This window comes from Lepidochelys olivacea (genome assembly GCF_965140295.1).
Source record: "Lepidochelys olivacea isolate rLepOli2 genome assembly, chromosome: 14".
Classification (NCBI taxonomy): domain Eukaryota; kingdom Metazoa; phylum Chordata; order Testudines; family Cheloniidae; genus Lepidochelys; species Lepidochelys olivacea.
Window position 1 is genome coordinate 38,613,698 of NC_140424.1, and position 13,903 is coordinate 38,627,600.

General features: G+C 42.4%; 2 pseudogenes across 2 annotated transcripts; one reads left to right on the forward strand and one right to left on the reverse strand.

Annotated features, from left to right (window-relative positions):
• Positions 1 to 3,216: 3,216 nt before the first annotated feature.
• LOC311530991 (olfactory receptor 6F1-like) lies at positions 3,217 to 4,044 on the reverse strand (annotated as a pseudogene). Its single transcript has one exon. The product of its transcript is annotated as an olfactory receptor 6F1-like (transcript).
• Positions 4,045 to 9,927: 5,883 nt separating this feature from the next.
• Positions 9,928 to 12,299, forward strand: LOC311530992 (olfactory receptor 6F1-like; annotated as a pseudogene). The gene is made up of 2 exons: positions 9,928 to 9,966; positions 11,315 to 12,299. The product of its transcript is annotated as an olfactory receptor 6F1-like (transcript).
• Positions 12,300 to 13,903: the final 1,604 nt, after the last annotated feature.

The window sequence follows — 13,903 nt, forward strand, 5'->3', positions numbered from 1 at the left end:
AGTAAGATGAAAATCTATCTATCTCATGCTTTTATACTGCCACCCCTCACCATGTTATCTGAATACCTTCCACATAAAATCAGTAGCCATTAGAAAGTACCCATTGGACTTCATGGACTCTCTGGTTCTTCTCCTTTTTGGGGGTCAAAACTTTGCTTGGGGTATGATGGCTTTTAGGTTTCTGTTTGCTGATGTGACAGAGTGGGATATGGCAGCATCAGATCATGAACTCTGTGTTTTGCTATCTGGGTAAATATTGACATGGTGACTGCAGAATTCTGGGCTTGCTCAATAGCCGTCTATCGCTCTTTGTTCATGGCAGCTCTCCTCCTACCTGAGAAAGGTGCCTGTTACTTTGCTGAAGGACTATCACTCAGACAAATCAAGACTGAAGTCTGGGGCCTTTGATTTTTGTTGCCTTTCACCTACAGGCCCTGCTGCATGGAACAAGTCTTTTGCTGTATAGGGAGTCTGCAAGTGATGGGGGGGGGAGGGGGGGAGCATGGCTGGTGGGTCTGGAAGTCTTAATTTTAGCACATGACAAAGAGACAGGGGACCTATTTAAGTGCAGAGTCCTACCCTGTGTCAGGTGCCAGCCATAATCCCATGTAAGAAGGACTTGCAGGAGTTCATTCTATCTAATCTAATCTAATCTATCTATCGTAGGATTCCACACTGTCACCCATCACCATGCTATCTGAGCACCTTCCACATAAAATCAGGAGCCATAGCAAAGTCCCTAGTAGACCGTGAGGAGCCAGAGACTCCATTCCTTTTTTTGTTCTTCCCCTCAGGGTAAAAAATATGATTGTGGTATCAGTGCAGTTGTTTGGTTCTTGCTTCTTTCTCAGATTTTTTAAATTTTATTTTAGGGGTTTTTTTGTTTTTTTTTTACTGGTGGATTGATTTGTTTCTTTATGAGGTGGGAGTGCCTGGGGACAGGAGCACTGGAAGCTCCCTAGAAGTGGGGGGGCCACCGACACCTGAACCAAGGCCCCACCCCCATACGGCCTCTTCCCCCGAGGCCCCACCCTCATGCCGCCTCTTCCCCCCAAGGCCCTTCCCCACGCTTGCTCCTCTCTGCCCCCTCCCCACCATCGCTCACCCTTAAGGCCAGTAAAAAGTGGGAGAACATAGCCCTCCCACTTTTAAAAGTGATGGGGCCATGGCCCCCTGCCCCTCCACCCCCATCTCCATTCTGGTTCCTCTGCCTGGGGAGAGGCTGAGTGTTTGGGTAGACAGTGTTGTCAGTGTTTTCTCATTTATTGGGCGTGCCCGTATGTCATCTCCTTGATGGGGTTTTCCAAGCAACGGGTGAAGTAACATCTGTACTGGCCCAATTTCTGTTGTTGGGAGAGACAAATTTCCAAGCTTACACAGAGCTCTTCTTCGGGTCTGGGGAAGGTGTTCAGAATGTCACAGCTAAATACAAGTTTCAGAGCGGTAGCCATGTTAGTCTGTATCAGCACGTTTTAAATTTTCATCCAGATTTGGGATAAAAATCAATTTCAAACTATTGGAATTTCCTCTACAATGAAAATTCCAACCAGCTCCAGTTATGGCTGGGACTTCCAAAGATGCCAAAGGGACATAGGTGCAAAAATTCTATTAAAATTCTCTCAGGTTCCTTTGTTAAACCCAGCCTACGTCTTTACCTCTTTTGAAATCCCCAGCCTTAATAAGTAAAACACTTTCCAAAAGGTAGGGGGATACAAAGGTAAAAGTTAAAGTTTATTTACACTCTGATGATAAGACTGGTCTAGATACAAATATACAAAAATACAAATAAGTCAGGCATCAAGGGCAAGATATGTAAAGGTATTTAGGAACCTAGTGGGATTCTCAAAAGCATCTAGGCGTCTATCACCCATTAAAATGAACAGTTCCTATCAACAGTTATGTTTTGAGAACTAACAGTTAGCCAGTTTTTAATCAATTTACTATTGTTTTTGTGTAGTGTTATTTTTAAATAGTGTGATGTTACCCTGAATCAAACCTTTAGAAAAATGCAAGTCTATCACGTCAACACCATTGCCTTTAACAATCAGAAATGTCACAGTCAAATCAAGTTCATTTGATAAAAAACATTCTGTGAAAACATATTGATCACCATTAATTGAACTTCTTTCTCCCTTGTAATTCCTTTTTGTTGAAAAATGACCATTTTCAAAAATTAAAATTTTTGTAAAGAACTGTTGACTTAGTGATTTTTTGACCACATTTAAACGGAAAACTTTATAAAAAAACTTGATTGAATTGTTTCCATTTACCAACATGTAGGACCCCCAAACTTAGAACCCTTAAAAAGGGAAATAAATTTGATTTTTTGAAATTCTTCACTAATAAAAAAAAAATCCACCATCGTTGTTCATCATTCTTTATTTCCTGCATGTTGTTCTTTAGTCTGCTGTTTAATAATTTTTCAGCTATTGAACCAAGGAACAGACACAATGTCGTGTGAGTTGGCCAACCAGTCATACATCACAGATAATGAAAATTCTGGAGTTGCTACAAATTTAAACTTAGGACAAACTTCTGAGTGTAGATTCAGTGTCACTAAAGTCTTGATCTTGCACACGCTTTATGCACAAGCTTTCTTTCCTAGTGTGAGTAGTCCCATTAGAGTCAAGTGGACGACTCAAAATAATATAATTCAGCACTTGAGTAAGGATCTAAGGATGGGGGCCTAAATGTGAATTGCTAAAAGTAATGTCTACATAGGGCCTGATCGAAAGGCCATTTAATTCAGTTGAAAGATGTTCATTCATGCCAATGGGACCTCTCGAGAGATTTTAAGGGACAGATTTTCAAAAGTATTTGTAGCTACCACTGAAATCAATGGGATTTTGGTGCCTCATCTGCTGAAGTGCTTTGGAAAAGCCCACTAAACAACTATCTGCATCTTTAGACACCAAAATATCTTTGAAAATATGCCCCTTAGGAGCTCACGTCCAGTAGATTTTCAATAAAAATTAGGCTCCTAGAAACCACATCTTTCATGGTGTTTAGGGGCCTATCTGAATCTTTAGGTGCCTAAATTCCTTTGCAAATCTGGCCCTTAGGCACTTCTGAACATTTTACCCAAATACAAAAGTTGTAAATGTAAAACTGGAACCAGGATTAAAAGAACAACAACAAGGACGGTTACTACCAAAAGGAACATGAGCATAGGCTGAGAATCAGACCCAGTAACATCTAAGCCATTCAAAAACAACTTCATGTCCCACTGAATACCTTCCATAAAGTCTCCTTCACCTCTTTGTTTCTCAGACTGTCAATGAAGAGGTTGAACAGCGGAGTTACAATAGTATTCAAAGTGTTGACAGTCTTGTTCATGTCCAAGGCATTCTGTCTGGAAGGCCTGACATACAGGAAGATGGTGGAGCTGTACCATATAATCACAAGAGTGAGAGGGGAAGAGCAAGTGGAAAAGGCCTTTTGCTGGCCTTGGGCTGACGGGATTCTCAGTATGGTGGAGAGGGTGTAAATGTAGGAGACCAGAGTTATTGAACATAATCCCAGGATGACGATGATCGAGATGATAAAAGCTGCCATCTCAATCACATATGTGTCTGGGCAGGAGAGAATGATGAAGGAATCTATGCTGCAGAAGAAACGAGTAATGACGTTAGTGCCACAGAAGGACAATCTAACTCTCAGGGATTCTGGGATAGAAATAGCCAGGAAACTACACACCCAGGAGCCAAGGGCCAGCTGAGCAGAGAAGGTGCTGTTCATGATGGTGCTATAGTGCAATGGGTAGCAAATAGCCAGATAGCAGTCATAGGCCATGGCGGACAAGAGGAAATATTCTGTGCAGCCCAGGGAGAAAATGAAGTATATCTACAGGATGCAGCTACTAAAGGGGATGGTTCTGTTTTTCCCCAGGAAAATTGCAATGGTCTTGGGAACACAGGCTGTGGGGTATCATATCTCCAGCAAGGAGAGGTAGCAAAGGAAGAAGTACATGGGGGTGCGGAGTTGATGGCTGGCCCTCACTAGGACTAGGATGGCAACATTTCCTGCAACTGTCAGGACATACATCATGGTAAACACCACAGACAGAGAGATCTGCAAATATTGACTACGGGGGAAGCCCAGAAGGATAAATTCCTATATCCTGGAGTAGATTTCCTTCTCTATTCCAGTCACAGGCTCCATCTGTCAAGATACAAAAGATCATAATTCAGGAGAAGCTTTGTTACATGGATTGTTAGACATCACAGGTGCAATTTTCAAGGGTGCCTGTCAAGATTCCTTTCCCACTCTGAACTCTAGGGTACAGATGTGGGGACCTGCATGAAAGATCCCCTAAGCTTATTCTTACCTGCTGAGGTTAAAAAAATTCCACAAGGTACAAATTTTGCCTTGTCCTTGAACCCTATGCTGCCACCACCAAGCGTGTTACACAAACTACAGGGAAAGAGCCCACTTGGAGACTTCTTCCCCCAAAGTATCCCCCCAAGCCCTACACCCCCTTTCCTGGGAAAGGCTTGATCAAATCCTCACCAATTTGTACAGGTGAACACAGACCCAAACCCTTGGAACTTAAGAACAATGAAAAAGCAATCAGGTTCTTAAAAGAAGAATTTTAATGAAAGAAAAGGTAAAAGAATCACCTCTGTAAAATCAGGATGGTAAATACCTTACAGGGTAATCAGATTCAAAACATAGAGCATCCCTCTAGGCAAAACCTTAAGTTACAAAAAGACACAAAAACAGGAATATACATTCCATTCAGCACAGTCTATTTTACCAGCCATTAAACAAAAGGAAATCTAATGCATTTCTAGCTAGAGTACTGACTAACTTTTTACAGGAGTTCTGAGTTGTATTCCTGATCTGTTCCCAGCAAAAGCATCACACAGACAGACAGACAGACCCTTTGTTCCTCCCCCTCCAGCTTTGAAAGTATCTTGTCTCCTCATTGGTCATTTTGGTCAGGTGCCAGCGAGGTTATCTTAACTTCTTAGCCCTTTAAAGGTGAAAGGGTTTTGCCTCTGTCCAAGAGGGATTTTATAGCACTGTATGCAGAAAGGTGGTTACCCTTCCCTTTATATTTATGACAGTGCTTAAATGATATAGAAGCCTAAATCCCATTACAAAATCATGTAAGTTGCTTAGGAGCCTAAGAGCTAGAGTTTCAAAAGTGTTTAGATGTCAACGGTGCAGACTGACAAAAATGCTTAAGCAGGTTAGGCACCTAATGTGGTTAGGTGTTTTTGAAAATCCCGCTGAGCATCTATCTGAAGCTTTAGACATCTTCATACTTTCGAAAATCTGGCTCTGAAAGATTAAAGCTCTTTTGAAAATTGGATTTAGGCTCTCTTGTCACCCAGGGCCAGATTTTAAATGGTATTTAGGCATGAAGTGGGATTTTCAAAACACCAAGGCACCTAAAGTCATTGATTTCATTGATTCATAGATTCCAAAGCCAGAAGGGACCATTGTGATCATCTAGTCTGACCTTCTGTATAACACAGGACATAGACCTTCTCCAAAATAATTTATAGAGCAGATCTTTTAGAAAAAACATCCAATCTTGATTGAAAAATTCTCAGTGATGGAGAATCCACCGTGACCGTTAGTAAATTGCTCCAAAAGTTAATTACTCTCACTGTACGCCATATTTCCAGTCTGATTTTGCCTAGCTTAAAGTTCTAGCCATTGTATGGTGTTATCCCTTTCTATGCTAGACTGAAGAGACCATGAAGGAATTTATTAACCTTCTTTTCGTTAAGCTAAATAGATTGAGCTCCTTGGGTCTGTCACTATAAGGCGTGCTTCCTAAACTTTTAATCATTCTCATGGCTCTTCTCTGAACCCTCTCCAATTGATCAACGTCCTTTTTGAACTGTTGACACAAGAACTGGACGTAGTCTTTTTCCTGTTTATGCATCCAAGAGTTGCATTAGTCCTTTTGGCACAGCATCACACTGGGAGCTCATGTTCAGCTGATTATCCACCATGACCGCCAAATCTTTTTCAGAATCACTGTTACCCACAATAGAGTTCCACATCCTGCAAGTATGTCCTACATGCTTTGTTCCTAGATGTAGACATTCACATTTAGCCATAGTAAAATCACATTGTTTGCTTGCGCCCAGCTTACCAAGCGATCCAGATCCCTCTGTAACCCTGTCCTCTTCATTATTAACTACTTCCTCATTTTTGTGTCATTTGCAAACTTTATCAGTGATGAGTTTATGTCATCTTCCATATCATTAAAAAATGTTAAATAGAGTTAGGATATGAACAGAACCCTCTTGGACCCCACTGGAAACATACCTGTTCCAAGACAATTCCCTTTAACAATTACATTTTGAGACCTAACCGTGAGCCAGCTTTTAGTCCATGTATTGTGTGCCATGTTATTTTTGTATCCTTCTAGTGGTTTAGTCAAAATCATAGAATCATAGAATCATAGAATATCAGGGTTGGAAGGGACCCCAGAAGGTCATCTAGTCCAACCCCCTGCTCGAAGCAGGACCAATTCCCAGTTAAATCATCCCAGCCAGGGCTTTGTCAAACCTGACCTTAAAAACTTCTAAGGAAGGGGATTCCACCACCTCCCTAGGTAACCCATTCCAGTGTTTCGCCACCCTCCTAGTGAAAAAGTTTTTCCTAATATCCAACCTAAACCTCCCCCACTGCAACTTGAGACCATTACTCCTCGTTCTGTCATCTGCTACCATTGAGAACAGTCTAGAGCCATCCTCTTTGGAACCCCCTTTCAGGTAGTTGAAAGCAGCTATCAAATCCCCCCTCATTCTTCTCTTCTGCAGGCTAAACAATCCCAGCTCCCTCAGCCTCTCCTCATAAGTCATGTGTTCCAGACCCCTCATCATTTTTGTTGCCCTTCGCTGGACTCTCTCCAATTTATCCACATCCTTCTTGTAGTGTGGGGCCCAAAACTGGACACAGTACTCCAGATGAGGCCTCACCAATGTCGAATAGAGGGGAACGATCACGTCCCTCGTTCTGCTCGCTATGCCCCTACTTATACATCCCAAAATGCCATTGGCCTTCTTGGCAACAAGGGCACACTGCTGACTCATATCCAGCTTCTCGTCCACTGTCACCCCTAGGTCCTTTTCCGCAGAACTGCTGCCTAGCCATTCGGTCCCTAGTCTGTAGCGACGCATTGGATTCTTCAATCCTAAGTGCAGGACCCTGCACTTATCCTTATTGAACCTCATCAGATTTCTTTTGGCCCAATCCTCCAATTTGTCTAGGTCCTTCTGTATCCTATCCCTCCCCTCCAGCATATCTACCACTCCTCCCAGTTTAGTATCATCCGCAAATTTGCTGAGAGTGCAATCCACACCAAAAATCCATCCTGACATCCAAAAATGTCAGGCAGTACTAAGTCAAATGCCATAGAGAAGTCTATTATATCAGCACTATTGCCTTTATCAATCACAATTGTAATGTCATCAAAAATGATACCAAGTTAGTTTGACAGGATCTATTTACCATAAACCCATGTTAAATGACATTAATTATATTACTTTATTTCTTTATTAATTGAGTCCCTTATCAGTGTAACGATGCTGGTTCTGGCGGGACCCAACGGAGAGTGCCCATTCAGATCAAATAGCTTCAAGCAGGGCAGTTACAGCCCAAGGCTGGGGTTTCTGTGCACACCAGGGCAAAGCAAACCAGCCAGACAGAGAAGACTTTGCTTTTACCCCACTGGCTAACCACAAGTCACACAAGCAATTCCCTTAGACATCAATATCTGAAGCAACCACCGAACTTGATCTGAGGTTAGAAAATTATTTTAACTTTGTTAAAAGGGTATTATCTAGACCATCCCTGACAGTGTTTGTCTAACCTGCTCTTAAAAATCTCCAAAGATAGAGATTCCTCAACTTCCCTAGACAATTTATTCCAGTGCTTTACTACCCTGACAATTCAGAAGTTTTTCCTAATGTCCAACCTAAACTGCCCTTGTTGCAATTTAAGCCTGTTACTTCTTGTTCTATCTTCACAGGTTAATGAGAACAATTTACCTCCCTCCTCCTTGTAACAACCTTTCATGTACTTGAAAACTGTTATCACGTCCCCCCTCAGTCTTCTTGTCTCCAGACTAAACAAGCCCTTTCCCTCTCCCCCTCCCCCCCAGTCTTCCCTCATAGGTCATGTTTTCTAGACCTTTCATCATTTTTGTTGTTCTTCTCTGGACTTTCTCCAATTTGTCCACATCTTTCCTGAAATGTGGTGCCCAGAACTGGACACAATACGCCAGTTGAGGCCTAATCAGCGCAGAATAGAGCAGAAGAATGACTTCTTGTGTCTTGCTTACAACACTCCTGTTAATACATCCCAGAATGATATTTGCTCTTTGTTTTGAAACAGTGTTACGCTACTGACTCATGTTTAGCTTGTGACCCACTATGGCCCCAAGATCCCTTTCCACAGTACTCCTCCCTGGGCAGTCATTTCCCATTGTGTATATGTGCAACTGATTGTTTCTTCCTAAGTGAAGTACTTTGCATTTGTCTTCATGGAATTTAATCCTATTTACTTCAGACCATTTCTCCAGTTTGTCCAGATCATTTGAACTTTAATCCTATCCTATCTATCTAATCAATCGTCATCTTAGTGTCCAACTTGGTTCTGAGTGCTTACAGTTCACTGACAAACGAGGTATTTTTTTAAAGGAATTCCATATTTTTAACATAATTTACTGTGAAAGGCATACAGTTCCCTGCAAGCCAATAAGGTCTCGTTGGTACAAGGAAAGTCTTGAAAAGATTAACTCTACCATTCAGCTGAGATGAGTCCTTCTTTTTATGGAGAAAATAGAATATCACGGCTGTTTTCATCATTTTCATCGTGATAAAGGGCAGGCAAGTAGATTTTGTCAATCAGGTGTTTTAACTGTTCCAGAAATTTTGCTAGGTTCAGCTCTTTCCATCAGTGGAGACTGAATACAAAGAGCCAGATCCTCAGTTGGTCTAAATAATCGTAGCTCCATTGAGAGGTCTGCTGAGAGAAATTTGGAGGCCCGGTAAATTATGTTTTCCCCCTCCCCTTTCACCCTATAGTTAGATAGTTTTGCGGGGGCACTGAGCTCAGGACCTCAGTACAATTGTTCCACACCCTTCCCGCTCTCATCAGCCCTGTCTATTGATAATTCACACCAGCTGAAGGTTTGCCCAGTGAGAAGATTTGCTGAATGATGAGTTGCAGTAAGTTCCATTGTTTAAAAATGTTTAAAAATTTTACTTATTTTCCTCACTTTACTCATGTGAGTGGAACCCTTGACTTCAAAGGAATCATTCATGTGAGTAAATTTAGGCATTTTTATTTTATATATGTCTATATATGCAAGTTTATTTATGTATTAACTGTTTGCAGAATCAGGGCATTAGATGTTATTCATAGGATGTTATTCATAACAAAATAAATGGCTTATATTGAAGAGGGAGAAAATATAATTGTTGATTGCCCATGTTGATTAGACTTTGATACAAAATATTTAAGGCTGGGATTTTCAAAGGTGTCTGGGGGAGTTAGGCACCCAACTCCATTACATTTCATAACTCCTTTCGGATCCTTTGCAAATTCAAATCCAAATAGGGAGGGGGACTAAATTTAGGTTATGAAAAATGAAAAATCAGAACACCCAAAACAAGCAATCAAACAAAAATTCAGAACATTCACTGTAAAAGTCATTGATAGATTTCAAGGTAGGGACAACTTTTTCAAAAGTGGCTTCTAATTCTGAATGCCTCAAATTTGAGACCTCAGCATTAATCCATCTGTGAAGGAAACTTTTGGCCAGCAGTGGGAACCTGATATTTTTTTCTGAAGGTGTTTTAGAAACTCGGCATATTACAGTTTTGCTGTATTTGTGGGGCTTGCGGTCTGTTGTGTGGGAGTGAGGATACCTGGATTCTGTGCTGAGCTCTATTAGGGATGCGTAGAATAGCTGTTGTATCAAAGGACCAGGAATCAGTACACTTGGGTTCTATTCCCATTCTTTGAGGGGAGTTAGGATCGTGGTTTGAGCAGAGCAGGGGCTGAGAATCAGGGCTCCTGGGTTCTATTAACGGTTCTGGTCGAGAAGTATGTTCGAATGACTAAACGGGGAGAAGAAGTGCAGACTCCTGGCACAGCTGGTCAAAAATGTTTGAAATTCACAGTTTTGATGAAATTCTTCATCAGTATTTAAAATTCTGATAAAAAAGGGATGCATTTTCTGATTTTTTTTTTTTTTAGGAAAATTGCTTCCTTTTGTTCTTTGGTCCTCTCTGGCCCTGAGCTTTGCTGTAATTGGCACATTGCATGACCTTGCACACCTCAGTCTCAATTGGTCAAAGGAGGTTGCAACTGACTCATTTTCAACCACCCAAAATGAATGCTGGTTTATAGATGTAAATGGTTATTTATGCTCCAAAATTGAGTAGCTGTCCTCTGAACTGCAACTTTGTATAACATCCCCACTCCAACCTGGGACTTCAGCAGGCATAGAACCTGAGACTTTCTGCATAAAAAGAATTAAAGGTCCTCTTGCATTGTAGGAAGGAAATTGACAGGTACAAATCTCATGTGTTCAGTATTGACCTAAGTCTGCTCCCACTGACTCAGTGACAAAAATCCTATTGACTTCCTTCCTCGGGAGCAGAAATAGGCCTATACTGAGAACTTTTGAAAAGCTCACCCTATTTAGCAGGGATTTTCAAAAGAGACGATGGGGTTTTGTTCACTTCTAAAGGAATCACAGATTGTGCTGAATGCCTAACACCCATAGGTCTCATTTGAAAATGATTTGGCTCCTGAATCCTGAAGAATTTACAGGAAAAATGTTGTTTTTTCTGTTGAAATTTTTCAGGGTTTTGTCAAAAGGACAACCCTTGCCCCCCACACACACCCAGAAAACAACTTTGTATTTGAAAATTTTCAATTTAAAACAACAAAAATATCAATTAAAATAAAATCAATCTTGGGCTTTGGATGCTGACCGTGGAAAAAACATGTTTCATTGACAAAAACTAAAAATTGTGTTTTTCAAGGAACACCTGAAAATGGAATTTCTATCCTGAAAGTTTCTTTTTGGTCCAAAAAAAAGCCACTTTCCACTGGAAAAAAAGTTTCCACAGGAAAATTTAGGACAAGCTTAAATTCACCCTGTGAGCAGGAAGGCTCCAGAAATGTAATAGCAATAGGATATTTTCAGCCTTAAACCATTATTTCCTGCCTCTTTTAATTATCTGCTCTTCCTGTGCATCAAAATCATCTGTAACCCACAGAGCCACGGTTGTGTTTAATCAGTTTAATTTCATGTCTTCATTTGTTTTGGCAGGTAAAACAGCTGACCGCACTGGAAAAGGGCTATCACACCAGTGTGAAGGAATTTATTCTCCTGGGATTCCCTGGGACCTAATATTTGCAGATCTCGCTCTTTGTGCTCTTCCTTGTCACAGGAAATGTGGCGATCATAGTCCTAGTGGCAACCAGCCATCACCTTCGCACCCCAATGTACTTCCTTCTCTGCAATTTCTCCTTCCCGGAGGTATGGCAGACCACAGCTTGTATCCCAAAGACGCTTGCCAACCTTGTGTCCCAAAGCAAATCCATCTTCTTCGTCAGCTGTGTCCTACGAATGTATTTTGTTTTCTCCCTAGGATGCACAGAGATTTTCTCTTGGCTGTCATGGCCTACGACTGCTATTTGGCTATATGCTATCCTTTGCTCTACAGCTCCATCCTGAACAGCACCTTGACTGCTCAGCTGGCTGTTGGCTCTTGGTTGTGTGGTTTCCTGGCTATTTCTGTCCCAGCATTTCTGATCACCAGGTTGTCCTTCTGTGCCCTAGTGTCATCCATCACTTTTTTGGGGACATAGCACCGTGGATAGTTCTTTCCTGCACAGATACCTACCTTATTGATCCGGTGGCCTTTATCATCTCCTTCATCTTCATCCTGGGCTCCTGTGTCATAACCCTGCTCTCCTACATTTACATCATTTCCACTGTACTGACAATCCCATCAGATAAGGAATGGAGAAGGGCCTTTTTAATTTGCTCTTCCCATCTCACAGTTGTGATTATCTGGTTCGGTTCGACCATTTTCCTACATGTCAACCCTTCCATGCAGAACTCATTGGAATTGACCAAAATAGTCACCGTCTTGAATACTATTGTCACACCCCTGTTGAACCCTTTCATCTACACACTGAGGAACCCAGAGGTAAAAGAAGCCCTGAGACATGTATTCAGGGAAGCGATGTTTTTCAAAATGTGCTGGAGGTCATTGGCTGTCACAGAAAATGTGGTGAAAGAAAAATGAGTCTGCACATGGAAGATATACCAAAGTTGATAGGGTACTGAAAAAACAACAACAATCCCTGAGGGCCAGAAGTCTAAAGATAATTAGCTGCCCAACTCCAATGGAAATCAGTGTGAGTTAGGTGACTAAATACCTTTAACAATCTGGTCCTTAGTGTCTCACATCCTTGAACATTTACAGCCAGATTGTTAAATGTATTTAGGTGCCTAATGGGATTTTCTATGAGTTTTAAGGGCCTAGATACTTTTTAAAACCCCATTAAGCACCTAAATACCTTTCAAAATCCAGCCCTTATGCATTATTATCCTCTTACTTTGTATTTAATTTAAAATGAAACAAATTGCACATGTGCCAATTATTTATTTCTATTAAGGCCTGGGGAGAGGATAGAGATATCAACAGGCTTGGCAGAATTCAATTTTTATTTTTTATAATTTTGACAGAGAATATCAAGGTTTATTTGTGAGCATTTTTTTAAAAAAATATTGTCTATTTGTATTTTCACACTTGTGGGAAATTACTGTGGCATGTCAGACAACAAGGTGGGTCACAGAATAATTATTTAATGACAACTGGTTTTTTGGACCGTTTTTTGGGGGGCGGGGGGCGGTTGATGTTCTGTGTGGCGAAACTGGCATTTCCTGACATTTACTGATAAAAATTTAACCCTTCCAAACCGAGGTAAGATAAACCCACAGGAACCTCAAATCAAGACCCCAGTGGATTTTGAAGGGGATTCAGAATAAAGTTCCGGTTCCAGTTACAGACTGGGTAAAAACCCAGATGGGTATTTTTGTAGGCTTCTTTTTTTCTTTGTTTTTAGTACACAGGCATTCCAAAATTTTGGAAAGATTGATTTCACACGGATTCTGCCGGTTTGGACTGAAAATATGTGAGAATAGCTTACAAAATTTTGATGATGTGACCCCGAAACGTTTCTGCTCCGTGTCCCCCCCCCCCGATCCAACCTCCCTTCCCGCGCTTCTCCCTGCGTGGGTTTCCCAGGGGCCATCCCCGTGGCGCCGGGCCGGTGTGACGACACAAATCTCAGCTCTCCCCTTTTGCACCGGGGGGCACCGGCCCTGACCTGCTCCCCACAGGCTCCTGGGGTCCGCTGGGTCCCATGAGGGGTCGGAGCTCCCCACCCCCGCCCACCCCGCCCTGCAGCTCCGCCTGCGGTTCCTTCGCACCCCAAGAAGCAGCTGCTGCAGCAGGAGCCGCCGCCTGTGAATCGGCCGAAGTTTCACGCCGACTCCCTTCCGCCGGGCGGGGAATTAGGCATCAGAGTTCAGTGCCGGGAACAACCAACCCGCCCCGTGCCCTGCTGGAGCCCTGCCCTGGCCTCAGCCCTTTCCCAGCCTATGGAGCGCAGCCCAGAGAGGCGGTAAATACCTGCGGGGGGGACGTGGCCTGTCCTGTGGCTGGGAGTTGCAGGCAGATGAATTCAGGCGAGGAGGGAGGCTCACCTGTCGGGGGGGAGGGGGGGGAATTAGCTGCTGGCCCAACTCCCCGGGGGCTTGGGTGGATTCTCCATCCTGGGCCATGTGTGAAGCCGGGCAGGAGGTTTGTCTAGAAATCTGCCTACGTTCCCTCCCCTCCCCCCG